The sequence below is a fragment of the Protopterus annectens genome, chromosome 12.part0, assembly GCF_019279795.1.
Source record: "Protopterus annectens isolate FY-2018-M chromosome 12.part0, PAN1.0, whole genome shotgun sequence".
Classification (NCBI taxonomy): Eukaryota; Metazoa; Chordata; order Ceratodontiformes; family Protopteridae; genus Protopterus; species Protopterus annectens.
Window position 1 is genome coordinate 76,789,443 of NC_056746.1, and position 27,506 is coordinate 76,816,948.

Consider the following 27,506-nt stretch of genomic DNA (forward strand, 5'->3'; position numbering starts at 1 on the left):
AACTGCACTGTGACTTAAGCCTGTATTTTGAATTACATTACTGATAGAAGCTGACTCATTCTGTGAATAATGAGACAGTGTGCCTATTGTCTGCTTCTGTGACTTAACCCTTTTGAGTCTAGAAATATGTAACATTGCTGAACTAATAACTTTGAAATTTAAATGAATATTTCTGGAACACAGTTTTTTAGACTGTGTTACCTAGTTTTTAACCTTAAACAAAACATTTACTGGTGTCTTACTTGTAGAAGTATTACTTGGTGCATTTATACAAGAGGTATGCAATTGACTTTTACTGATATACTTAATATTTTACGAGCTGTTAGCTAAAAAGTGCATATAAAGTCTTATATAACTTTATGATTCTGGAAGAATGTGTCCTGTAGTCTGCATCTTTTTAAACCTTTTCTTGCTTTTTGGCTGTGTGACATCACACTGGAAACTTAAAAGTTTGTGGAGATGATTAAGTATGTTGCTGTTAACTGGATAATAACTTTTCAAGTTCTGAAGGAATACTGCTGAAGATTGTAGATTTTCTGAAGCAGACCTGATTTGTTAGTTTTTTGAGGTTTTTGTGAACTAAATGCTGTTGCTCTGCAAATTGTCTAACAGCTGCATTTACTGTATTTAGAGGTACATATTAGTGGTGTCTTACTGAAAAGTCTGCTTTGTAAGGAGTAACTGTAGTGCTGTCAGTTATGGCCTTATTCTGCATGGAGTTTACAATCTCCCATCTGGAAAAGCACTGGCATGCTGCTGAAAAGTTTGTTATGAAGCTTTTGCTGTAGTTATGGATAGATACAGTTGTTTCTGTTGAAGTTCTGAAAAAGTGCTCTGAATGAACACTGGTACTTATAGTCTGACTGCTGATAAGGTTGGTTTGAAGGAAACACTATTTTTCTGTAAATTGCTCTGGAGAACACATGAAGTCTGACTGCTGATGCAAGGTTGCTATGGGGTTTTGGGACTTATTTTTACTGCTTTCCCCCTCTTTTTACTGCTTTCCACCATTTATAGTGGATCACCATTGAAAAAATTGATAAGACTGTAGTATACTCAAATTAATGGAAAACAACTGAAATCAGACTGAAATAAAAGTTTTTGTTTTGTTAATTACTCATACTTGTGCTGAACAGCTGTCAGTCTCTCCTTTATGGGCTAAGACTTTTGTAATTTTCAGAATAAATTCTGCAAACACTGTAGTTAGTTTAATAAGGCTTTATTAGATGTTAATATCTATATTTCCAAATACTGTCTTCAGTTACAGTCTGTAGAAATTCTGGAGTGCTGGTTAACAATAACAGTGCTGATAAATATATCTGATGTTTGGTAGGTATAATCTGATTCTCCTGAATAAGAGCAACTAAAGCAGTCTTTTATCCTGAATGGTATGAATATTTGACCTGATTTCCCTTTTGCATAGCAACCCAAAAGCTAACTTACTTTCTGAAATGCTGGATATTTAATCTTTTCTGCATGTCAGTCTGAACTAACTTACTGAGTTCACTGACTGTGTTTAAAGAATATCCAAAAACCCTGTAATGTTTGCATGCCTCTTTAGCCTTGATTTCCCAAGCCTTGTATTGCATGTGCCTTGTCTAGCATTACAAACATATTTTCTTTGAAAAAGAAACATTCTATATTTCTGCACATCTCACTCTTAGCCAGCAAGATAAGAATGCATTTTCTTTTCTAATGAACTGTCTTTTCCTGAAACTGAATGCATACATAAAAACACAAGTCTGACTCTATATTTTCAGGCCTATTATTCTGCCTTAATGTTTGTTTGTGTCTTTCGGCTTTTCCCGGTTAGGGGTCGCCACAGCGGAACTCCAGTCCGCTAATGATTGGTAGTGGATTTTTACGTACCGGGTTACCAGCCCTGATGCACAACCTTCAACGACGGCATGCCCATTCATGTATGCATCCACACAGAAGACGCTCTAGCTGAGAATCGAACGGGACAACGTCTTGCTATGAGGCAACAACGCTACCGCAGCACCACCACCGTGGTATTATTCTGCCTTAATGTACTAAAGTGAATTCACTATGAATACTCCCACTCTGACACACTCTGACAATATCTATGTGTGTGTGTGTGTGTGTGTGTGTGTGTGTGTGTGTGTGTGTGTGTATTTATATATATATATATATATATATATATATATATATATATATATACACATATACATATACTTCAAATCCTTCTCAGTTAATCCTTGAGTATGCAAAAAACACTCCTGTTTGTCTGCAGTGTCTCATTCGCCCCCCCCACACACACAAACTATCCTATACCATATTTCCATACCTAGTGTTCTCTTGCATACTGTACTCCTCATCTCCCAAATAATTGTACCCTGCTTTCCAGACTCCCACCTACCACTCTCTTATTTGATCATCTTTTTAATTTCACTGTGTATTCTCTTCCCTTCTTTCATGCTCTCCCATCCACCTCCTTTTTCCACTTTTGGAGTAATAATTCTGATTATGTCATTTTGGCCACCTCTTAGACAACACGTATATGCTGCACTTCACAGGGACACTGTACTTTCAAGTGATTTGTGGCATAATGCACTACTGACTGGCATGGACCATCATTTGTAATGTATGTTATAATATATTAGCACTTCAGGAGGCACCCTGTACTAACATGATTATCATTTCTACTGTATACTGTAATATTGTGTCATTTCAGGAAGTCCCACTGACTGCCATGGATTGTTAATTGTACTGTCCATAGTAATATTGTGTCACTTCAGGAAGTGTTACTGTCTGCCATTGATCATTATTTGTACTGTATATAGTAATATTGTGTCACTTCAGGAAGTGTTACTGACTGCCATGGATTATTATCTGTACTGTACATAGTAATATTGTGTCACTTCAGGAAGTGTTACTGACTGCATGGATTATTATTTGTACTATATATTTTAATATTGTAGCATTTAATAAACCAAGTGTGTTGCTGAAGCCTAAGTTTCTCTGCATATTCTCATTGTTTTATTCTGTTACATACTAAAACAGCCATACATTTTGTCAGAGTTGCTGCATTCTGTAGGTTCCGATTACCTACCTTGTTAACAAATAAACAAATCTAAAGCATCAAACTTGAGTAGGGTTTAATATGCACACTGTACTGCTAAGGGCTTAAAAGTCATGCATAATGACCAATTGTTGTGCAACATAATAACACCTTCCTGCAAAGGACTTGTGGAGCTGCACAGTGCATGTCTGAGAATTCCAATATTTGTCCTGTATCAAGGCATCAAAACTATTTTCTGTGTTCATTGTTTTTATATATTACATAATTATTATAATGAACTATGTTTCATTTTTTTAGGTGTCAGCAGCATATAACTAATGAAAGCTGAACACTCTTAGTTTTAATGGTTTTATGTTTGCACATAGTATTGTGCAATTTCCTGGTTTTTCATAACACACTTTTTGTATCTTCACACTTGTTAGTTGTAGACATTTTAGTACTGGATAACACAGTGAGGCAGCAAATAACAGTATTACCTCATAGCTCAAAGTTCTCAGTTCTGTTCTTAACTGACTTCATTCTGACCGGGGTCTGCATGTCCTCCCTGTCACATGGGTTTTCTTCGGGTACTACAGTTTCCTCCCACATTACAAGGACATGTAGTAAGCAGACTGGTGACTTTAAATTGTCCAGAGGGTTTTGTGCAGTGTGTGTGTGTGTGTGTGTGTGTGTGTGTGTGTGTGTGTGTGTGTGTGTGTGTGTGTGTGTGTGTGTGTGTGTGTCTGCATTATCTACTGACGAGTAAATTGTGCAGATAGCAGCTACTGTTCATGTAGTTACTACAGGAGTCAGATTTAACTCAATAGCTTTGAATGGATGAATGTTAGTATCAGGTGTCCAAATCCCCACAAATAAAATAAGTTTCAACCCTTCACCTAAAATTATGCCAGCCTTAGTTGCACCATAACAATAAAACAGTTCTCCTACATAGTAAAATAAACATTGCAGTCTGGAAGCTGTTGTACTCTATTTCCTGTAGATAATATAGAGGATTATGATTTAGTGTTCAAGACGGTTTACCTTCATGTGTGCGTACTGCACAAGGGCGAACAGCAATTGTCCGAAAGGCAGTTTGCAAAGTTTGCAAATGCCGAAAGGAAAAAGGTTTGAATGTGCAATGAGTGAATGCACAGTGACATTCACTCATTGCACATTCGACAGTTTGGGGCAGATTGCACTACAGTGGGGATTGGAAAATGGTCCCTTTCCCCCCTGTAGTGCGATCTCGGAGTTAGAATATTAAAGTAGGGGGGTTTGGGGGGAGTAGGGTGGCTTGCCCCCTGCTTTAACTTCATTACATTTTTTTGTCGACATTCATGTTCGAAAATCAGTGAATCTGCTTTTCAATTTGCTGATTTTTGAACATTTAAAACTGTAGCTGTTTTCATTTTCATGATTCCGATTCGCTCATATGATCAGTTGCACCACTGTGTTTCGCTATTATAAAGGTAAACCATTCAAGACATTGATGCTAAAAAATTCAACTGAAGAGCAAAACATGAGAGGTGAATCTTGGCATCCATGTTGAGAGAACACATAATAAAGGGCTATGATTGGGAACCCAGTCATTATTCTTTTTAGTGCATGGAGCTTTATCTGCTTCACGTACTACTAGTTACAGAACAAGAAAAAGCGAAAAGTGTTTTACTGGTTCTGAAAGCCAGTAAAGCACTTAGCAAGCATTGTCAAACAGACAGCAGTACACCTCTAACTTTATTTGTGGGGGACAGAGGACAAAAATTACAGAAATTTTTTAAACTATTCAGCTAATTCACTTAAAATGTTAATAGAACAACAGGTTTGCATCAATATGTCATTTTCTAAACAATAAGATGTGCAAAACTCTAATTTTAGCCATTCTGATTGACTGTAATCTTCATTTTTAGGGACACAGCAAAACTATGAGACAAACTTAGTGATAGTTGAGAGGCAAATGAACAGGCAGAAACAAGTGTTTTACTGTCTGATGCAGTTCTTTGCCAGACAGCCATATCTGTTGCTTTTTGGGGGTAACATTTGTTACACACACCCCTGAGCTTAGTTACAATTGGGTGTCACTCTAGAGAGGCACTTAAGTTTCTCTCTTTCCCATTTTCCAAGTGTAATCATGCCACTGCATGCACTACTGTAAGGTCTCTTGTTCTTAAATATCAATCCATATATTTTTTTTTAAACCACAGTTTTTTGTAAGTACTGATAACGTTTGACATTTTAATCAACCCTCATTAAAAGGGCTATTGAGTTTACCCTTTCAGTATGAGTTTACATGTGAGTAATTCTGCACAAAATTTAGTCAGCTGTAAGATGTAAATAGTTCCTACACATCTGCATTCCTAGTTTTTGTGTAATGCATTACAAAAAGGCTTTGTGATCTCATCTGTTAAAAAGCTGATTCCATAGGAAAGATCATTCACAGTATCTCCTTAACTGCATTCCCTCAGCTTGTTCTCTATCAGCCAAGTATTTCTTTTTCCCCTCCATACTGACAGCGTAATGCTAAAAGTCCTGCATGCGGCATTAAACGGTTGCAACAAAACTCGCTCATCACGCAGCTCTGTTCTCTTACCTTGCAGTGTCTCCTTATCTGCAAAGTATGTTAGCTTAGTTTTTACATTATACTTATTTAAGGCATTATCCACTGTACTCTCTAGCAAGTTGGTATGCTGTAAAGTAGCTTGGCAGCAAGGAACCCCCCCATTTCTTAATAGATTGCCTGTTAGTTTCAACAAACTTATGTCTATTACATGCTAGCCTCATTAGCCTGTGTTAAGATACTTCTTACCTAGCCTGTTTTAAGTTATTTCTTATCTGATAGTACTACACAACAAAACCTCTTATTTTTACTATGAACAGTACATAGCCTTATTCTGCTAGAGATTTTAGTGATTGTGCTTGGCTCTAGCCACACCTACATAGCATGCTGTAAACTCTCATAACCCCCATTCCACCAATTAGACCTCTGCAGGAGGTGATATTATCTACTGGGACTGCAGGCCCCATTTTCAAACTGATTTCTTCCTTGCTGCTGACTCCTTAACTGCATTCCCTCAGCTTGCTCTGTAAGTTCTTTTACATGTCATATGTTTGTGACTACAGGCCTGCTCTGTGTTTTAAAACTCACTAATGTAAATGCTGCACTGTATACTTTATGCCTGGTTCAACTAATTTTGTGGTTACAGCCTTTTAGACTTGTTGACTAGATGCCTGCTCTGTGTTTTAGAACTCACTAATATAAATGCTGCCCTGTATACATTGTGTGATTCAACTACAGCTGCTAAGATTTGTTGAGTAGCTGTCTGCTTTGTTTTAAAACTCACATATTATAAATGCTGCACTGTATACTTTTATGCCTGGTTCATCTACAGTAGTTTTAGCTGTCTTACTATGGGCCAAGCTATCTTGTTGTTAATACATTTGTTTGCTTACTGTTTTACTTCCTGTTTTACCTCCTTTAGTAACAACGTTTTTCTTGTTATACATTTCAAATATGCTGTAGTTATATAATGCTCACTGCAACAGGTGTAAGCCTGCTGTCTAGCTGTGACTGTGTGCTCTTCTATGTTCAGAGGAATGTATCACTTTTTCACTCTGATTACACATCTGTATTAACTGGTTTTTTTATATATTTATTAACTGTAGCTGCGTTTTAAATCTAAATTTTGTGTAGCACTGCATTTGTACTACTGTGCTAGAGTGCATGCAGATGTGGTAGTCTTAACAGTTTGTGTTTATATTGTTTGAGTTTCTTTTTCTGTCCTCTCTAAAATACCTCCATCTATCTTTTGTGTGCTAAACCCCATATTTGGTATCAGTTTTTTATTATTTTTCTCTCCTCAGCTATTGGTCAAGTTTGTCTTTTTCATCTCCATACTGACAGCATACTGTTAAAAGTCCTGCATGCTGCATGGTTGCAATGAAACTCGCTCATCACACAGCTCTGTTCTCCCTTGCAGTGTTTCCTTATCTGCAAAGTATGTTGGCTTAGTTTTTACATTTTACAATATACTTATTTAAGGCATTATCTGCTGTACTCTCTAGCAAGTTAGTATGCTGTAAAGTAGTTTGGCGGCAAGGAACACCCCCCCCCCCATTTCTTAATAGACTGCCTGTTAGTTTCAACAAACTTATGTCAATTACATGCTGGACTCATTAGCCTGTGTTAAGATATTTCTTACCCAACCTGTTTTAAGTTATTTCTTACCTGATAGTACTACACAACAAAACCTCTTATTCTTACTATGAACATTACATAGCCTTATTCTGCTAGAGTTTTTAGTGATTGTGCTTGGCTCTAGCCATGCCTACATAGAGTGCTGTAAACTCTCATAACCACCATCCCACCAATTAGACCTCTGCAGGAGGTGATATTACCTGCTGGGACTCCAGACCCCATTTTCAAACTGATGGATTGGTTGCTATCCTACACTCTAACCACCTTACCATTTCTAACTCTACTTTTACATCCAAAGCCTTCTCCCCAGACAAAATGTTATCTGTTAACCTAAATATTAATAGCCATTTCACTATCACCATTGTAACATTTACATTCCACCAGGTGATATCTCTCTACTGGAAAATATGCTTGTTCATAGGTAGGTACTAGGCTATTGGCCCTAGAGCCTATATAAGCCTAGCCAAAAATGTTCCCTGGCTTTCGCCACCCAAGAAAATTATTTTCCTGTGCCCCTGTTGAGCAGAGCCACAGAAGTGATCCCTGGAGTGAATTTCTTATTTCCCATCCAATCATCAAGATCTTTCTTGAAGAGTGCTAATGAGGAGCTCTGTTTGACATAGGTAGTCTGTTCCAGAGTATGGGAAGTCTCTGGGACAGGAATCTATCCCTCCAGCATGTTCTGTTTATTGTCGTGACAAGGTTTAGGTACCTGGAGCGTGTAGCTCAGAGGGATTAGAAGAGTGCTAATGAGGAGCTCTGTTTGACATAGGTAGTCTGTTCCAGAGTATGGGAAGTCTCTGGGACAGGAATCTATCCCTCCAGCATGTTCTGTTTATTGTCGTGACAAGGTTTAGGTCCCTGGAGCGTGTAGCTCAGAGGGATTAGGATTTCTTTAAGTGGAGCATGTCCAACAGCTCTAGGTTTGACATAACTTTGTATGTTAGGCAGAAATCGCCTCTGAGTAGGCTATATGCAACGGAGTACAGCTGGAGTTTTTTGAGATGGTCTGTGTAGGGTATCTGTTTGAGGCCAGTAATCCTCTTTGTGAGGTATTTCTGTTGCCTTTCCAGTTGTTGTAGATGTCTTGTGAGGTACATACCAAAAGGGGTGTTGTACTCTATAATGGGTCTGAGTGATGAGTAGAGGGGGAACAATGACTTTTTTTTTTTCTGGATGCGAAACCTTTTGTGATGAGGTGAGCCACGTAGAAGTATTTCTGACTACTGTGGCAATGTGATTATTAAATGAGAGACTACTGTCCACCTGTGTCCCAAGGTCTCATCACATTTTCGGCGTTAAGTAGACTACCAGCTATGTGGTATTTCATGGGTACAGAGTTTTTACCAAAGGGAATGACAATACACTTTTTGGCATTGAGCTTCAGGCCATGGCTTTGACACCAGACATCTGTCTCAGTGAGGCCCTTTTGTAATATGTCCACATCATTAGGAGTTGTTAGCCTGTACTTCAGAGAAGTAGATACCAAACAGGAGAGGACCAAGGACTGAACCCTGTGGTACTCCACTTGTCACTGGTCTGAAGTCGAATTTGGAGTCTGCTATTTTCACAGTGTGGATTCTGTCCGTGAGCCAGTTGGCAACCCATCTTGTGACATAGGGATTTATACCTAGTTTAGTGAGCTTATCTATAATTCCAGAGTGGGGGATGGTGTAAAAAAGCCTTGGTGAGATCTAGATAAGCTGTGTGAACCACCTTACCCTCTGTGGCTTTGGTGACTGCTTCAAAGAAGTCAATCAGGTTTATGAGACATGATCAGCCTTTTACAAATCTGAACTGGGTAGGGTCCAGAGTTTGGAGATTACCAATGTCTTTGTTTATGAGTTCCATGATGATACGTTCCATGGCCTTGCAGACCACGCTTCGTCAGGCTAATGGGGCAGTAGTTTCTGAGGTCCATCGTGGCTCCCCCTTTGTGGAGTGGGATAACTGTCATGGTGCGCCATTCAGTGGGCATAAAGCCTGAGGTGAGGCTATGATTGAACATGGTACTTGGGTAGGGTGTCGGTTCATTCTGTAGTTCGTGTAGAACGCAGCCTGGGGTATCTCCCTCATCATATCTCCCAACACATCCGAAATGAAACTATAATTCTTGGGGATGTCAACATTAACTGGCTATCTCTCTTCTCAAAACTTCTCACAACACCTTAATATCTACGGCTTTACTCAACTCATCCCTGATCCCTCTTATTTCAATAACTGCCAAACAGCCTCGACTCTCCATGACTGGATTCTTATCTCTCACCCTTCCAAATGCCATAACCCTGAAATGATACCAAATTCCCTAAGTGAACACTGTCCAGTAAAAATACTAAGATACACAGCCCATCAAGCTGAACCTCAAAGGTTTATCAAACACCGACAACTAACAAACTTTAATCCTGAAACTCTCAAATACTTACTATCAAAAGTGATCTGGAATCCCTTAAAACTACTCCCCTTGGATGAAGCTGTCCACTTTAACTCCACTTTCTTTAGGATTTTAAATTCTGTCACACCTCTTAGAACAGTCCACAAAAAGTCTAGCATAGTCCCATGGCTGACCGTAAACACATGTGAACTACTAAAAAATAAAGACAAAGCATGGAAAATTTGAAATAAACCTAAACATCAACCAGACCTCCAGAAATATAATGAACTTAGAAATCTTGCCAAAAGTCACATAAATAACGATAAGAAAAACTATAATAATCCATCTTCTACCTTTAAATACAACCCTAAAAAGTTCTGGCACTCTGTAAATCAAATACTACACCCAGGTACGCAAACCTCCCTTAACCCACATCCTGTCAAAACACATGAGGAAACTGCCTCCATATTTAACCACTACTTTATAGACTCTATATCCAAATTACGAAATCAAGACACAAACCATCCCTCCAACAATAATAGACCTAATAGCTCAAACTCCTCTATCAGTAGTAACCTACCACTACCTTCTCCCTCAAACCTGTCTCCACTAACTATATTAAAACTTTACTATCTAAATTAAAACCTTGCTCCACATCCATAGACAACATTCCCTCTGCATTCCTTTAGGTTGCTGCTGATGTTCTTGCTTTCCCAGTTTCTATTCTAATAAACCGCTCTGTTATGGAATCCACAGTCCCTTCCATCTAGAAGCAATTTTACACCCGTTTAATACACAAAAGAGGAAACTCCATAGATATAACTAATTTTAGACCCATAGCCATACTCTCACCACTCTACAACATTCTGGAAAATGTATACACAATCAAGTCTTGCACTACCTTCTGCAAGAAAATCTACTCACACCTACCCAATAAGGCTTTCGTCCCAAGCACAGCACTACAACAGCTCTCCTGTCTTTCCTAAACTCTTTATCACTAGCTAGAGACAGTAACAAACTTATTTCCGGTCTCTTCATTGACCTCTCTCTAAAGCCTTTGATACAGTCTCTCTCAAACTTCTCCTTAAACTAGCAGACTTACACTTTTCTCTCCATCCACCATATCTTGGTTTAACAGCTATCTCTCTGATAGACTCCAATCAGTCAAATGGCTCTCTGATTTCTCCCCTCTTCTTCCTGTTAAAACGGGTGTTCACAAAGCTCCATCCTTCAGTCACTTCATCTTTACCAACCTTCTCTACTCTTCCTGTCCTGGATCCTCACTGATACACTACGCAGATGATTTTACACTTATCACTATTGCTGAATCACCAGCTCAACTAAAATAAGACACACAGTCCTCTTTTAACTCTGTAGAAAACTGGCTATCTGAAAACCAACTTATCCTTAATCCAAAGAAAACCAATTTGCTACTCGTTCTCCCTAAAAACCTTAGCCACATAGTCTTCCTTCTTAATATTGTCACAAAATAATACTCGGATACAGGTGGACACCAGTACAAAACTCTTAGGTGTTACTATTTTATACAAGCAAGTTTAAAATGTTCTTGGGTGTTACTATTGATGATAGACTAACCTTTGAATTACACGTCAATAATTGTATCCGAAAAACACATCTCAAGCTAGGTCTCCTCTATAGAAACAAAAAATATCTTACCAAAACAGCAAAACTAGCCCTTTCAAATGCCTACCTCTTATCCACTTTACTTTATAGCTCCCAAAATTCTCACCAGCCTCAACACTGGCCTACTAAAGTTAGAAACAATGTATAACAGGATTGCCAGATTTGCTGCCCAAAATTCTTACAAGTCCCATCACTCTCTCACTAAAATAACTAAATTGGCTAGAATTACCTAACCTGCTTCGGTATAATCGGTTTCTGATTATTCATTCCATTCTCTACAAACCCTCTTTCTGTCCAAGTATCTCATCTCTAATCTCTCATTACCTACCCACTAGATTACTCCACAGTTCTGAACAAGGCCTACTAAAAATCTACAAACCAAGGACCAAAATGGGTCACCTAGCCAATAGCTTTAACCCTTCCAAGGCCTGGAATAGCCTACCACTAGATATAATATCCCTTGAACATCCTAATCAATTCAAAACCGCTACAAAAAAAAAAAAAAACCTTCATGAAAAATGGACTTGCCAATGTAATTATCCCATGTAAACACTGCCCTGTAACCTTCTACTTCCCTCTTCCTTCCCTTCAATAAACAAACTTACTACTTTATATTCTCCTCTTGGTACATCACTGTACAAATATAACTAGTAAAATATTTCAGCTATGTAACTATTGCACTATTATGTATGTAATTATGAATGTATACCTCTGATGAATGCATTTCTTTGTATTTCACTTGCCACAGTGTAATGTATGACACTGTAATGCAGTAATCTGTGGTACTGATGAATGTATTTAATTTGTAAAATTTCTATTTTCTGTTGGAGCTTTTCTCCTCGGGCCTCCGCTGAAAATGAACATTTCTAGCCAAGTCGGACAAACCCGGTCAACAAATATAAAATAAAATAATAATTAATAAATCTGAAAGGAACTGCCCAACAGCTAGTTGAAGTGTGTAATATGACTGCATCATGTCTACTATTCTCTGTCACTATGGGAACGTAGTATCCTTATTCGCATAACTAATGAAAGTGTGCTGCATTACGTCTGAAAATATAATATAGATTGCTACTATCATGCACTTCATTGTGCGTTACCGGGTGTTGTGACTCATCTACTCAGTGATCTTGTGAGATTCCCATTCTTCCTAGCTGTCTTCCTCTATCCATTATTTATTTATTAACCTTTAACAGAAAAAGTCCAATCGGGCAATGACCCTTTTCAGCAGAAACTCCGAGAGAAAAGCTCCCCATTACATACATCTGAATGGATTAATAGTAAAAATATATTAGAAACTCGCAGGTTATAAACCTATCATGTGATTACTGTGTTACACCTACATAAAATATCATATACACACTACGTAAAAGTCACATCAATAGAACATGCAGCATTACTTTCCACTATACATACATACTCTCACAGCAATATTAGCATGTAGACAGCAAATAAGTCATATGCATATTCTATCCAAACAATTAAATTGATTTGAGATCTGTAACCAGGAGATTACTGTGAAGATTGGTGAAAAATGGGTGAAGGCTGCCAGCCTAGTCAAATAGAATGATACATAATTCTATCATTTGTATAAATAAATGTAAAATACAGGCTTGTGTTTTAAATGAAAGAAAACACTGTAAAATGTGAACTTAGATTGTTGCAACATTGCCATCTGCTGTAAGGAAAATCAAGCCAAGCATTTCAAATGTTCTTTGTAGTTACAATTACCTAAACGGTGGTGCTGAAGCATCTGGCTGAACACATTCTTTCTATTGTTTTAACTTAAGGAATAATTGCTAGAGTGTACATGTGAAATGTCTTTTATTGTTGTAGTTTCCTGAGCAGGTGTTAGCTTGCTAAATAATGCAGTTTGTGGCCTGGGAACTCCAGACTAAGTGTCAAAATGATGTAATGTATATACTGGGATACTGGGAAAATATAAGTGTCAAAATTATGTAATTTGGGAGGGCCTTAGCAGAGCTGTTTGTTAGTGTTTTAAAAACTATTGTTCAGTGAAAGACTGAAAGCATTTGTCTTGGACCATCAACCCCAGTACTGCTTATGTTCTGTATATGTATGTAAGTAGGATTATAGCACTGTGAATAGCTAAAGATTAGAAAGTTAGCGTTTTCCTTTGATATCAGACCTGTCTACTGTATTATTTTAAGTTTCTAAGTCATCTCTGAACTCTTAGATATCTCTGTGGTGTAGTAGTATTGTCTTGTGGTTTAATTATTTATTATTAAATATTTTAAAAACATTTACCTGTGGCTGGTTTGTTTAGAGAAGTAGGTTCTAGAGTACATTACATATTTATAGAGTTCATTGTAATAGGCCACTCTAAAATAAACCTTAGACTGAATAGTCACATTACCAATTGGATAATAATATTGCACAGTAATAACTGGCCACCCTTTCAAGGGCCTTTGGGTAGCTGATAATATTAGCTGTTGGTGGCAGGAATTACTCCCATGTAGTCTGGATAAAGGGACAGAGCTGGAGAATCTGTGTCCGCCTTTCCCAGGAGTGTCTGTGAAGTTGTATAAATACTTATCTCAGTGTGGGTGTGTGTCTGCTACCTGGGCAGGGACACGAAGCACTGACTGGACAGAGAGGGTACTGGAGGTTAGCTTGCCAGCTAGGCTGAGATCTGAACCCTATAGCTGTGCCAGTGGAGAGTCTTATTGGGGACCTGGAGAGGAAGGGAGCAACCAGCCCCAGACTGATTGACTGATCTCTGTGTGCACTTAAGGGAAATTGTACTTTACTGTGTGTATTAGTTAAACTTTCCTCTTCTAGGAGACTACCTTCCTAATGTTAGTGGTGAGGATTGAGGGTCCTTGATTGCTGGGCCAGGGCACGGTCGTCACAATTACTATAGTAAAAGTGTAAGGATTTAGTGACATTTATTTGGTTAGACTGCATCAGGTGGGGAGTTTGCAGTGGGGTTGCTACAGGGGCAGTAACATTACACTGATAGGACTGGAAGTTGTAGATGAGATTTAGAATAAGAAGAGATCTTGTTAACTGAGCTGTTACATATGCAGGGCCATTTGCTTGAGAGGTAAATAACATATTACTCTGCTTACACTATCTTGCATCCTTTGATTTATTTCTTATATGTAGGACTATTCTCAAAGCTGTTTTATCACACTGTGACTGTGTTAATAATCATACTTGCAGTTAACTGCATTGAATTCTCCTCTTTCAGTTTCATCTCAATCAAACAAGCTGAGTCCTTAAAACCTATGATTATTGTAAAAATATAAATAATGTTAAATATTATAAACCATATATTAATATGTAATGTGATACAGCTTCCAAAACTATGCTCTTCACTCTTGTTTCAATGTAAATAATCTTAAAATCAGATAAAATATTAAAAATTATTAACTGTAAAATATGTTAAACTGACTGTAAACAAAAGCTGCAGCTAGCTGTAATAATCTTCAATTCTAAAACTAGAATCGATCTCAGACTTAAGTGTTAGCAGAAATGAATCCATCAGAAAACTAAATCCAACCAAAGTCCATAAGAAATCATTATTCAAATAGCAGTCCAAATACAGAACTTGAAAACAGCAGCTCCATTGCACTTGATTCTGTGATCATGTGGAGTATTAGACAGGCAGATACATTACCAGAAATGTAGATAAAGATTCCTTTCAATATTTAAAATGCATTAACTGCCAACACTCACATTACGCAGAAACTCTTCAGGTATAAGGTGCATGCAGCCAAACAAAAAGTCAAAGCCCAAATGAAGAGATTGAACCACACTTAGAAAAACAAGACCATGATCTTTCCCAAGAAGCCATACCAAACAGATGCCAAAAAACTCAGAAATCCAGGCTAACCAAGCAGTCGCCAATTATTGCCAACAAGATTGTTGCCAATTATTGCCAACAAGAGTCCCAAAAAGTCATAAACCAATGAATGAAAAATCCAGACAGAATGGCAAACATAAATAAATGAATACATAAATGAATGGATGAACGAATACCAGTTCCGAGATCAGTCCAATGAAATGAATCTAATTTCAGGCTTTGGCTTGTGACAAAAGTGAAGTAACTCCATAATGCACTTTTATACTATTGTTATAACAGGTAATCCAGGATCCCAAAATGAAATTATCTGCTCTGTTTGGAAAAAGTTCTAATCATGAATTCCCATATAGCCTGATAGTAACTATAGTCAAGCAATACAGAAAACTCAGAAAACTGAAAAAATTAAGTTATTGGAAAACAAACAAAAATGTCCACCATTGATAAACTGGAAAGCTTTCCTAATTCCATAGGATAATATAACAAAATAAAAACAGAAACCTGTATATAATATGTCCAGATGTGTCTTTTTGTAGATTAACAGTTTTCCTTTTAGTCTGAAAATCTATTGACTGGAGCTCTACATGTCTGTTGAAAGAGATATAAAGGGCTAACTTACTATGTAGGAGAACTGTATCAGTATTTCTATAATATTTCTTAGTTTAGTCGACTGGAAATTTATGTGACACCATATTTGACTCCAGTTTCTTCCACTCACCCCCAACATCTTGTTCAAGTATCGTTACACTTAAAGGTGCCTTTTTTTTTTTTTATTACCTTCGTATGTGGCATCTCATGGTTGGATGAGTCCTCTTCAAAAATAATTACCCTGGAAACTCTTAGTTGGGGAGTCAAGATTCAAAAGTTTTAAATGAAGCTTGAACAAAATATACAGTGAATCAGAGATCAGTAAGCATTCATTTCCCAAATAATAAAATGAATGTATCCTGTTCAAACTATACAGCTAAGTGTGAGCCATTTTAAGCCTAACCAACTTTCCAAAGGTGAGAATCAACCTTCATGTCTGTGAGGTTTCCCCTGCTTATAAAAGGCAGAAATAGAGTCTTTAGCAAAACCCAGTAAATCAGACCTATCCACAGAGTTAGCGAGACGATGCCACACATTTTTTCTCACCAAGCAGAATGTCCCTGAGTAAGGCTTACCCATTAAGTACACTGGTACCAGCGTCCACAATCCTGTCCCAGTAAGGGGAAGAGTTTTCTCCAATCCCTTCACCAGACAGTGACAAAATGTTTTTCCTGGCACAGCCTATGCTTTTCTAGCTATTCCCTGATCTTTGGCAGCTACAAATGCTATACTAATAGGACTGGAGAAAGAGGATAGCTGGTCTTTGGGAAGACCACCAGCCAGAGTAGACTCATCCATGAGTGGCTGAGGCAAAGAAGAAGCTAGACAAAACCTAGAAAACTCCTTTGCAAGCTTCTCTTTCGAGTGTGGTTTGGGAAAGGTACTTCTGCGAGAACAAATGTTCTCCATAGGCAAGCTAAGAATGAGGTTGGAAAAGTGGGTAGCGAACCCCAACTGATCCAGTGAGAATAAAGAACTAGTGGTTCTGAGGTAAGTGTACAACTATAAGTCCCACAGAAGCACAATGTCCTTTCCCCATCACACCAACTAGTAAAACTATATAGGTTTTTCCTCATAAAACACAAAAAGCTCACAGAGGCAACACCAGCACAGTTCTATTATTGATAAAGACCATTCAGTTTCTCTTTATTTTACAAGTGCTAACACATGCTTTTTGTGAAATCAACACAGGTTTTCCACAGAAAATTATATTTTAAAAGGAAGGTTTTTTACCCAAGAGGGATTTATCTACCTAGCTTGAAGATCACAGCTGACTGACAAGAACTGTGGGAACTGGTGGTTAGAAGCACTTGCCTCTGAAGCTTTTAGGGCTTCATCTGCCTTTTATATAGAGCACCCACCCACTCCTGTCAGGTGATGCACATGCAAGGTGCCCAAACCTTAGAGAAGAAGGTAGGAGTAAACCAATACAGCTTCGGCTAGTGCAATGGTGATGTATTTATGAACATCGGATGTTTGCCATTTGTACACCTTTTCAAGGAATATTAAATTCATACTCAAATTATTCTTCCTATAACATCTTTCATTTAGCACACTTTTGTCTGATTGCACTTATGATAAGAAAGCTATCATGAGCCTTATATAAACAACTTTTAGTAGGAAAAACATGTAACATTACTGGCTTCCTACAACCCGTTTTCAAATAAATAACTGCTATTGTCGCACATTATACTATCCCCAACATATTATAGGTCCATTAAACCTCACTCATGCTAATAAATATCTCACATAGTCATCATAAAAAGCACTGTACAAGTTAATGGATGTAGCTTTCAGCAATATATGTGCAATGTTGTCTTAAAAAATGCTTGATAGGCTTGTATAATGAATTCCCTTTAACATTCCAGATTTCCATAAACACTGTCCTATACAATATTATATTCATTTACATGTACACCACAACAGATTACACCCCAGGCTTTATTCTCTGGGTACTATTCAGTGCATTCTGCAGGTAGGCAGGAAGATCTATTGCCCCAACACCCTAGTGTATCTGTTTAGAACTTCCCTTTCTCTAAACCGGATGACTCACATTTCATAAGAGTCCTTCTTTAATCCGGTACTGTCTTTCCATGCATGTTATTTTTAATTTTACCAATTCTCAGAATGTTAGTAATGTAGTTATTAGACTGACAATGCTTATCTTGGAGAGTGTAATTTTTCTACACATTGACTGAAAACCTTCCTTCATTCCTTTAGTCCATTATCATTTCAACACTAACCTTCTGTCATCAACATGTGAACACTTAACTAAAACAACTACATGCATGTATATAATGAAAAATGGAAAGCTACCTAATATGCCCAGCTGTGTTTTCTTGTAAGTTTAAATATAGTCCCTTCTTAACTGGAGTTCTAGTCTTCAAGTCCCTAAAGAGCAGCAAAAGGCCATCTTTCATAAAAAAAAAAAAATACTTTCCCACATTTGAGTCTAGTTATAGGAGCTGTTAAGGCCTTTGTTTGCACATTTCATGACTGGTTTGTGGAGAAGGAGGTGCAGTGAAACAACACCAGAGATGAAGCCCTAAGTAAGGGACAAAATGATATGATTGGAGAGGTGAACTGGTAAAGATATGATGACTCTTTTGTTTTGCAGCTTAAGTAATTGCTTAAAAATTCTAGTGGCATATAAAAGATCTAAGCGAGGCGGAAGGGTAACATGTCCTCTTACTGCCTATAAAACTAGTCATTGTGACTGACAATAAAATTGACTTATTTAACAGTCCAAAAGTTGCAACAAAGTAGGCCACTCACTTCATAAAGCCTAAGATTTCAGGAAAAACAAAACGAGGACAAAAATGGAACAAAAAGTTGGTATTTTTAAAAACTAGGACATAATCCATTTAAGTGATAAGTAGCAACGTCGAGTTTATATATAATTGATGTTTCAGTCCTCCTTCACACTCATACATTTATCAAGTCATAGTGCAGATTTACAATTTATGTCACAAAGAAATGGACTGCATTTTCTAAACACACAGACCATGGTCACAAGCTAGAATTTCTTTTCTTTTCAGTTGCTCTTTATTGGTTACTCCCTATGAACTTCATCAAACTTTGTAAAATGAATAACATTACAGGATATGTTCGTTTCTCCCAGTATAATCATCAAAAGAATTCTGTTCACTCAGGATGAGTTAATTAGTCAGGATTAGTTATGTGTAATTCACCACAGTTGTGTATTTATATTGTTATGTTGAGTGTCTGAGTGTCAAATGAGCTATTTTTTATGAGACAAAAGGCAAGGTTAACCAAACAAAAAGAAATTCCATAGACTGTTAGTACAATGGTCTTTTTTCTGTGACGAGCTTTATAGAAAATAACTTTATAAATGGTTTATTTTTCTGAAATCCAGAGAACACTACTGCAGTATATGCATGCTTCATAAGAAGTCATTCCATGGTTCAAAAATAAAGTTTTTTCAGGTTTTCTTCTGTTTTACCCTAGTGGAGTAGTGTCCCTTGGATCATTTAGTTAAGGATATAAGGCATCTGAATATATCAATGGCTACTCAAGGAACCTCCAAAAGTAAAATAAACACAGATAGTTTAATACTTTATTAAACAAAAGCACTTACCAGTTATTTTATCAGTGTTTTTATTGCTTAATAAAAAGATTTTATTGTTCCACTGCTTCCTTTGATCTTTTTGGAAATACTGTTGGGGTGTGTCTGGGAGACGAGTTCACTACTTCGTTTTTTTACTCAAGGAGCCTACAATGTCCTGGCTCAAGCTTAAAGTCAAATACTAAAAACAGTAAGGATCATCTGTCTCACCTTTACCCACTACTGCTATTAACACTGAAGAAGACCAGATGTTAGGACGGTTACAAATGGAAGCTTTTTATGCAATGGTCCGTTACCTAACCTTTTTCCCTGGGACATCTTCTGCATCTTAAGGCACACAGGCATAATATTCCATGATATTCTTTATTAGAATGTATGTTTCTGTGCAAATCAACACAAAAGCATGCCGCAGTGGATATGTTTGCATGAGCAACATAAAGGCTGTGTGTTCCATTTCTAACATTTGATTGTCAGCCTGGATCCAGTCCAGTTCCAACCCCAAGGACAGACACTTGTATACAGTCTATAATCCTAGGTTACCCTCTATTAAACTCTGCTCATTCCTGAACCTAGGTCACTTACGCTACTTATACAGATTATTCTGACACATGCCACGCCTTTCCATCAAAATTAAACCGCCCTTTTACCATGGCCCGAGAAACAATATTTCAGCACAATACAGATGCAAACATAGACTATCATGGTAGGTTAGAGCTGTTTGGTATAAAAATGAAGACTGTCTAACAGCTTATTTTTCCACTACTTATAAGCAAAATATATATATATATATATATATATATATATATATATATATATATATATATACATACACACACACACGCATACATACACCATCTGTTCATGAATACCATCACTTACATTGAAAATACTTGCTCAAAATTCCATTATATAAAATAATAAACATCACAAAGGTCAACAGCAGCAGCAAAGGTTAATCAAAAGTACTCTCAATGACCTTACTTTTGCAGGGGTCAAGTTTCCTACATCTCCGTGTGGGAGCTTTGCCCTCTAACTTTCCACTAGTTAGTTATTATAATTCTGAAGTTGCAAACCCTTGGGAAATAGGGTATTTCTTTTTCTTGTGAAAGTGTGTAACTGGAGTTAATAAAGCAGTACTGTTTTTTGTGTGCCTTCTAAATGACTAAAAATATCAGCAAGAAAATAGATGTGAAACAGGTTTCATTTCAGTACCTTGGAAATGGCTTTGCTGGTTTATTTACAGTTGCAGCACTCAGAAGAAAAAGATTCATTTTGTTTTTATTTTACACCTTTTCCCTTTACTCTGATCACGCAGCTTGCATTTAGTATGTATAGCTATCACTAGGATGCGGATTGTGGGAAGGCTGGGTAGCTTGACACTGCAAAAACATTGTTATAGAGTGTAGTGTAATATATATCAATGCTTTATGCAATGAAGCATGTAGTTTCATAAATATTTTAATTATCGTTATTTGTGTCTCAACTAACTGAGACGTGATTAATCATAGTGAATCCTGGAGTAACTCTAATAATGTTTCAAATTTCCATTTTACAATGTTTCAGTGTTCTGCATTTCATCTTGTGGATTTCAACATTTTCACTGCTGAGATTCTTTTAAGGAAGGATTTTTGGATTGTAGCCCTTCCTCGGATATGCTTGTATAGTCTGTTTCAGTCATATATCTGATTTCCACTGTAGCTTTCCTGTTCAACTCTGCTTCATAATGCACCATTTTTGAAAACTTTAACTGATTTGAACTTTCATTTTTTTTTTTCAACACACACACATCCATACTTTTCAACTATACCGGTTTTCGTAGAATGTCCAGAGTTTTGCCTCATATTTTTGGTCTGTTCCTCATAAAATTTGTCTTTTTTCACAAGTCTCTGGGATAATCTAAGGATTAAAGTCAGTAAATAATGATGTGTGTTAGTTTCAGACTTTATATCCTTCATAAAATGCACGCTAACACAAATCCTGTTATTTTAGTAGCTTTCTTGATATATAAAAGCAATATTTAAAATGTGTTTCTATTTTTGTCCCCCCATTATGTTTGGCTTTGTACAGATTTCTTGAGCTAAGAATTTGAGAGGTATGACACATGTAGACACACACACAATGAAACAAATTAGACCCATATCTATCTGTGTGTGTGTGTGTGTGTGTGTGTGTGTGTGTGTATATATGTATGTATGTGTATGTATATATATATGTATATATATATATATATATATATGTGTGTGTGTGTATATATATATATATATATATATATATATATATGTGTATATGTGTATATATATATATGTATGTGTGTATATATATATATATATATATATATGTATATATATAATCTCTATCCATCTATCTATAATGGATCCCCTACAGAAGACCAACAGCTCACAACACCCACATCGCCAACACCCAAAGCCCGACGCACGAAATACCAACAACAGCGCTACTGCAGATAAAAAGAAAATGACATTTCCTTTGTTCTGCTAGCAGGGGGGCTATGACCCCCTGCAACCCTTGGGGGGGCTACGCCCACCACACCCCCCTGTAACTTTAATATAACAACCCCAAGATCACACTACAGTCCAGGAATGAAAATATTTCCATTCCACACTATGGAGACATACTGTTTCCACATTGTCGATATTTCGTGTCTCAGGCTTTTGGTGTCGGCCATGATATAGATATCTATATCTATATATATATATATATATATATATATATATATATATATATATATATATATAGATATCTATATCTATATATATATTCTACTAATCTATTTTATTTGACCTCTAATGCAGACTGTGCCTCGTTTTGCTGCTTTCTTTTGAAGTGGCTATATTCTGATTAGGAATATAAAACAGGACCCAGAAGGCAAACAAATAAAAAACAAGAACCCAAACACCAGCTCCTCCTGGTAACTGCAACAATGGAAGGACTCAACTAAAAGTGAAGTATCAGAACAGTTGAACCAATTTATTCAAAATAAAACTCGCCAATTGTTCTTGCACTCTGCCTTTCCTTATTCCTAGCATGGGACACCATATCACTGGTGCTCTTGCTGCACTGCGAGACTGCGATTCCCTTGTTCTTTTGCATTTCTACCAGGCAGTACTGGATTCCACACCTTAGCTTGCTCTCTCTGTCTTAGACTCCTTTTACAAAAAAACATTTTCAATACGTTTGCTGGGGATCCATGAGGATATGTATTTTCACCGCAGTTATTTGATATAGTAACCCAGATCTGTTTGAGTTGAAGCAAGTGCCAAACTTTTTTTTAAAGCAGTGATAACAATAAGCAGGAAACTTGATGTTGCTGTAATTTCTCATATTTCACCAGCTCCAGAGGTTCATCTTCCCTGCCGCCCACAATTACCTCCGTACCATCATGCAAGCCCCTCGCTATGTTGCTGGGCATCATACCATAGCCTTCTTCAGTAGATGCAAGACTCGAGTTGCTGACCTGGTTGGCTCCAAGACCTTTTTTTCCCCATGCCATTGGGATCCCCTCTCCCTACTGAGAAATATCAGGGCAGGACTGCTTAGTTAGACTGTCCAGACTGGGTTAAAAGCTAGGGTGTATTTCTCTAATACCCTATTGCCTGTGTGCCCAGTTTCTAAGTGTTTATCTGTCCCATTTGTGAACCCAGTGATTCACGCATTTGATTGCATGCCACATGCATGGATAAGAGAGTGCTTAAAAAATGTATAATACACCCTGCACTGATTGACTACATTACAGTGACCATGAAACATTGGCAGACCCCATTTGCAATTAAGCCATGATAAAGGACAGATTATTATCCCAGGGATAAAAATTCAAAGGGGGATATTCCAGGGTGACTCTGTCACCATTGCTATTCTGCCTTGCCATTAACCAATTAAGCTGTTTACTGAATATATTGGGCCATGGCTACAAATTGGCTCCTAAAAATCAAAGTGTAAAGACTTCTCATCTTCTCTTTGTTGATGATTTAAAACTATATAGCTCATCAGATGAGGAACTGAAAGCACAGCTGCAGGTTGTCAAAACTTTTTCAAATGATATAAGAATGACATTTGGTCTTGATAAGTGTGCAAAAGCAACCTTTAAAGCAGGAAAACTGCAGCACCAGGAAAACAGTTTGGGACGAGAATGTGATATAAAAGAATTTGAGCAAGAGAGAATGTATAGATATTTAGGAACTGATGAAGGATCAACAATAAAACATGAACAAATGTGAATAAAACTTTTTAAGGAATACTTTAAAAGACGTAAATAAATTCTGAAAACAACATTGACATCTAGAAACAAAATACAAGCTATAAACCAATTTGCTCTTCCTGTCCTAACGTACAGCTTTGGAGTGACTGACTGGCCCCAAAATGGATCTATATTAAAAGACCGAAGAGGTGTTTCAGCGAACACCTCTTGGTCGACATGTAATGAATGAATGCACTAAAGTGCGAATGCTCAAAACAGTGATTTCTTTCCCTGAGAAAGAAATTGCTTGGCCATCCCAATGTGTTTGCCCCTTTCCTCACTTTAGTGCGATCTCTGAGTTAGTATATTTAGTTGGGGGGGTGTGGGGGACATAGTCCCCCATGTTGGGTGTGGGGTGCAAAGCTCCCCATATTAGTGTGTGGTATGTGTGTTTGTGCTAGTGGCTTCGTTCCCAGGAAAAAAAAAATGCTGTTTTGAGCGTTCACACTTAGTGTGTTCACTCATTGTGTCGGCCAAGACATGTTCGCTGAAACACCTCTTCGGTCTTTTAATATAGACCCCCCCCCAAAAAAAAAACATATTGGATAGATTAGATAGGAATACAAGAAGAATGCTTCATGCTCACCAAATGAGTTATAAAAATCAGTGCATACAAAGATTATATATTCCTGTTTCCAAAGGAGGGATGAGCCTCCTTGAAATTGATTACATGTATAGCTCTGCAATTGTAGGACTCCACACAGATCTGACTTCACAAGACGCAAATGTAGTGAAAGTTTTGAAACATGAGGAGAATAAATCTTCTCTGCTTAATTTAGCAGAAGCATATCAGCATCAAGCAGGAATGGAAATCAAACCAGAAGTAGATAAAAATCAGCCAACAAGTGAATGTGCCAAAAACTAAAGAAAGAGTATAAGGTGAAAGACCAGATGAGAAGACAAGAAATGTGGAAAAAGCATTAATATAGTTGCAAGTAGAAAACTTCTGATAGAGCCTCATGTTGATCAGGAACAAACGCAGGAATGGTTAATGAGAGGAGAATTCAAACCAAAAGATGAAAGGTTAATATTGGCAGCACAAGATAGTGGGCTACATACACGCTGGTTTATAAAGTCCATTGAACATTTGGGAGAAACAGACAAATGTAGGTTTTGTAAAACCAAATTGGAAACAGTCGCATACCATGTTGCTGGTTGTGACATACTAATGGCAGAAGGACTGTATACTGAAAGGCATAATAATGTGGCAAGATTGTTGCACTGGGGATTATGCAAACATCATGGTACTGAAGTGACTGAAAAACACTGGAAACACGAGGCACAAAGCATCATATAAAATTATTACGTTTATATCATGTGGGATCACTCATTACCAACAGTTCAAAAGATAGATGATAGAAAACTGGATAATAGTGGTCCAAGAAAAGAAGACAAGAGTAGCATTGACCACTGACATTGCCACGTCCAGTGACTACAGTGTCTTGCATAAAGAGAGACACAAAGTCATAAAACTTCAGGATCTACAGGCAGAAATGAGAGCAATGTGGAAGAAAGATGCCCAGATTGTTTCAATAGCAGCAGAAGTAATGGGTCTTATAAAAAAGAATCTACAATCATATTTAGATATGTTACCAATCCATGTAACTTCGTACAAATTGCAGGAGGAGTCATTACTGGACACATTGCAAGTGCTGCAAAGAGCACTTTTGGCTGACATCAAAGATTGAAACAATACTAATTTCATGAACTTCAATCATACTTTAACTTAGGAATGGGGTCCATTCCCCCTGCCATGGTATTAGAAACCCAAAAGATTTGGATAAATTAAAAAACAAGGTAACTATACCCTTTCTGTCTTGACTGTCTTTCTATGCTGTTGTGAACACTCACCTGCATTCTTTCCTTAAACCATTTCCCCTTCCCCAGCTTCCATTCTATATATTTAACCCTTAAAAAAAAAATACCCATCCTGTCTCCGCTCCTCTTGAACAATCATGTTATGTAAACTTACTGTAATTCCTTATCTGCTTTCTCCAGCTTTATTCCTACTTACCAAACTTCTCCATTCTGATGGTTATAAAAGCCCAAACCTGGTATCCATAAAAAGAAACCTTCACTTTATAATAACATTAGCAAAGTGACTATAATCTGTGGCCAGCAGCACTGACCTTGAGTACATGCATGGTCTTGACTGTAAAGTCTCGCGATGCTTCTGCAACTTGGCACTCATTGCTGATTTACAAAAATATGGTTAGAAACATCGACAGTAGTTGCTCACCTGTGCCAAAGGTATGCACATTCTTGCATTGTTCATAGCTGATTTTACACAGTATCAGCTCGGCACGGTTTATATGGGATTGGCTTAACAGATCTGAAAGCCAATACTGCTCATTGATATTTACAACATCTGCATATAGGCAAAGTGGTGCACATGTGCAGTGCAAGACCATGACTATCACTATTGCAGCCACAGACTAGCGTGTCACTCTTATTGCAAACAATATCCTTATATTGCATTTAACTATGACTTATTAATTTCAGCAAGAAACAAAAATAATGTAATCAGAGTGATTATGTCTACATTCCCTCCGCAGACATTTTTTTCTTCCACTAACAGAATAATTCATTGTTTTCAGTAATTCAAGAAACATTTCCCTGTAAACTCGCACTCTGGTATTTTATTTATTCATTTGATAATCATATAAGTGGGCTGGTCTGCACACACTTTCTAACCACGACCCAAGCCAAAGTTAAATTATTTTAAAAAATAAATCACAAAAAATTTTAACAAAGTGCAAGGAACATTCCATTTCACATGTATAAACTGAATATTGAATAAATAAAAGAATACAATATAGAATAAAATAGCTGTGGAACTTTTATATCATGAGTGAAAAGAGTATAAGTCATAGAAACAGATAAAATCAAAATCCCATAAATAGCTACACTGTACAAAAACACAAACCCATTGATTAAAAGACTTTTAATGAGCACTGATAGTGAAGGGAAAATAAATAAATAAGGTAATCCACAATAAGAAGCTGAAACAGATCCAAGCCGCTGATAATGAACTAAGTGAATGATTGTCCATTGGTCCTGGCACCTTTAAATTTACAAACAATAGTCAGGTATTCTATAAATTTAGCATGATAATTAGACTTTATTCCTTTCACCCTATTGGTGGGAACTTATTCTTCATAGCAGATCATGCAATAGATTTTCAGTTACAGAACATCTCTTGAGCATTAGCACGCATTCAGATTGTTCTGCAAGATGGCAGCTAATAGGTCTTGCTGTCAATTTATTAGTAAGAGGTGGTAAAATTGACAGGAAGTAAAGTAACTTGGGCTGTATATGGTAACCAATTTATCTTTTGTACTAACTGACAATGTAGCAGTCATCGGTCTCCCATTGAAAGGAATCTTCAGATTTTAACATGGTCTGGCTTATATTTATATTATGAATTAAGTGTCAATGCATACTCTCACTTAGGAATCAAGTTAATTCCCTCAGCTTTATAGGCTACATATGTCGGTAGATTAGATGCTCTGTAATAGAAATTAAGTTGGCCTGTATACAGTATGAGCTATTTATGTTACTAATTATGTAACAAACATATTAAAATGGCCGTAAACTCAGATCACAGTAGTAATGGTGCTTATTGCCTGACCGGCATCTCAAAACCAGAAATTCCTGCAACATATAATATGTGCTTTCAATTAATTCAGCAATTGTAGTCATGGTAAATAAAATAATAGTTGATATGATCTTAATATTTTTAATACATTTGTAATTTTATTTGAATAGAAGGCTAAAAGCCAATTTGCAAAATGGAATAACGTTACCAAATGTGCTATTTTCTCTTAAAAATCATGCAATATGCCATGACTACGTTTCATTTTGGTAACAGAGCAGTGCCATTTTTTTTAAAGAATACTATATTAAAAAGTAAGGTAGGTCACAGATGACATGCATTTAATTATAATTTAAGCAGCACATACTGTAAATATATGGCAAACAGCTGACAGGACTACCACAGATGGTTACCTCGGTTACCCTAT

General features: G+C 37.1%; 1 long non-coding RNA gene across 1 annotated transcript in view; it reads left to right on the forward strand.

Annotated features, from left to right (window-relative positions):
• The first annotated feature begins 6,030 nt into the window (after window positions 1–6,030).
• Window positions 6,031–27,506, forward strand: part of LOC122817320 — a 65,622-nt gene continuing 44,146 nt past the window's right edge. Inside the window, exon 1 of the long non-coding RNA XR_006367198.1 lies at window positions 6,031–6,102. This is a non-coding gene — a long non-coding RNA (uncharacterized LOC122817320). The remainder of the gene's footprint in view (window positions 6,103–27,506) is intronic.